We start from the raw sequence: 2,343 nt of genomic DNA, 5'->3' as shown, positions 1-2,343 counted from the left end.
AGAGACTTTCTGACAGTGAGAACAATCAACCAATGGAACAGCTTTGCCCTCGGAGGTTGTGGGAGCGCCATCAGTTGAGACTTTCAAGAAGAGATTGGACTGCCACCTGTCAGAAATGGTGTAGGGTCTCCCACTTGGGTGGGGGATTGGACTAGATGACCTACAAGGTTCCTTTCCAACTCTGATTATCTGTATCTGTAAGGAAAGCCAATAAAAATTACATTGTATTTTTCTCCTGCTACAAGCATCTCCCTAATACATCTGCCTTCATTTTTTTTCCATAGATGAAAAAAACAGCTCTGCACTCCTACAGAAAAGTGCAACATCAGTACGATGCAAGCCAATTTCTTAAAACATGGGTATTCAAACCCTCTGAATCCTCGAATATATTAATAAAACATTCCATGATGGCAGACAAATCTGAAAAGTTCAGTGCAAGTGGGACAGTGGTGGGGTTCAAAATTTTTACTACCAGTTCTGTGGGCGTGGCTTGGAGGGCGTGGCAGGGAAGGATACTGCAAAATCTCCATTCCCTCCTCACCCCACTAACCAGCTTTCCAGCTCCATTCTCCTGTGCAGGGCAACAAAAGAAGGCCCAGCCAATCAGCTGGGACTCAGGAGGCTGGGACTCTGGAGGCAGAGAATAGATGGGGTGGGGCCAGTCAGAGCTGGTATTTGCTGATCTCTGAACTACTCAAAATTTCCACTACCGGTTTAGCTATTTATTTATTTGTTTTGTCAAATGATGATTAGATAACAGGTATAAGCATAAACTTGGTTATAAATACATGAAATGGATATGAATAAGAAAGAAAAGAAACAATAGGACAAGGACGGTAGGCACGTTGGTGCACTTATGCCCCACTAGAGACCTCTTAGGAAAGAGGTGAGGTCAATAGTAGACAGTCTAGGTTAAAGTTTTTGGGATTTGGGGAAGAAACCAGAGTCAGGTAGAGTAGTCCAGACATTGACCACTCTGTTGCTGAAGTTGTATTTCCTGCAATCAAGTTTGGTGCTGTTTACCTTGAGTTTGTATCTATTATGTGCTCTTGTATTGTTTTGGTTGAAGCTGAAGTAGTCATTGACAGGTAGGACATTGCAATATATAATTTTATGTACTATACTTAGATCAAACCGAAGGCGGCGTAGTTCTAGGTTCTCTAGGTCTAAAATTTCAAGTCTTCTACCTTCTAGAGAGCAAGCTAAAGATTCCCTAGAACAGTGGTCCCCAACCACCGGGCCCCAGACCATTACCGGTCCGTGGATCATTTTATGCCGGGCCCCTATTTTGCTTGGGCGCCACCATCTTGTTTCGACGGGGCTTGAGAAAGTGCTTCCGGGTGAGCTTGTCAGTTGTCGGTTGGAAAGCGGCGTTTGGGTGCTGAAGGAATCCTCGTGCCTTAGTTTCGTCGAAGGGGGGGGCGGCTTCGAACAAAGAGCTGTCCTGATGGTGGTGGAGTCTCGCGTTACTCAGGAGATTAAGAAAGAGCCCGAAAAGCCCATAGACCGTGAGAAGGTACAAAGGAGGAATTGAAGGTGGCAGGGAGAAGCGGGGGACAGCTGGCTGGCCGGTCGCTCGGCTCACCTTGCCTTGGCCGTGCGTGCTGATGCCTGTACCGGTCTGTGGATCATTTCGTACATTTTGTACTGGGCTGTGGTACAAAATAGGTTGGGGGCCACTGCCCTAGAACACACACCATTAAAAGCAACAAATTAACCCCAGCTAATCCCAAAGTTGCTTTTTTTTTTTTTTTCAAAAGGCAACTGGACTTTCTTTGTTTTTGCTTGAAGACTTTTGCTTCTCATCCCAGAAGCTTCAACAGAACTTCATCAGTTCTGATGAAGCTTCTGGGATGAGAAGGGAAACGTCTTCAAGCAAAGACAAAGTCAGCTCAGTTGCCTTTTGAAAAAGAAAAAAACACCTTTGGGACAACCATGACCTGGATTACTGAGAATCCTCATAGACCTAAAACCCTAACTAATAGGTGAGGAAATTGTCAGGCAGTAACCCAGTTTATGTACGTAACAGCAGATCTTGCTACAACTGCCGATGACTCATGCTAAACTGTAGCCAAGCCCTCCTTTAAAGCACGCCATCCCGTGACATCCTGGTTACTCCTCCTCCTCCTTTTGCTGCCAGTCTCAACAAGCAAAGTAACCGCTTCCCGGTTGCCTCCCCCAACCAGACACGATGTGCGCCTGCGCTACCGGAGCCCCCGCAGGAGAACCTGGACACAAGAGAAGGGGCGGGGTCACGACCAAGACGCGGAAGACGTCCTGGACGCGTGCGCACACCACAAGACTTTGGCGTCGCCCAAAGGGCGGATCCGGAGGGGCGCATGC

The sequence above is a fragment of the Pseudonaja textilis genome, chromosome Z (assembly GCF_049901715.1).
Source record: "Pseudonaja textilis isolate UNSWEBS1 chromosome Z, rPseTex1.2, whole genome shotgun sequence".
In the NCBI taxonomy this organism is placed as follows: domain Eukaryota; kingdom Metazoa; phylum Chordata; class Lepidosauria; order Squamata; family Elapidae; genus Pseudonaja; species Pseudonaja textilis.
Note: the sequence above shows the minus strand (reverse complement) of the source record.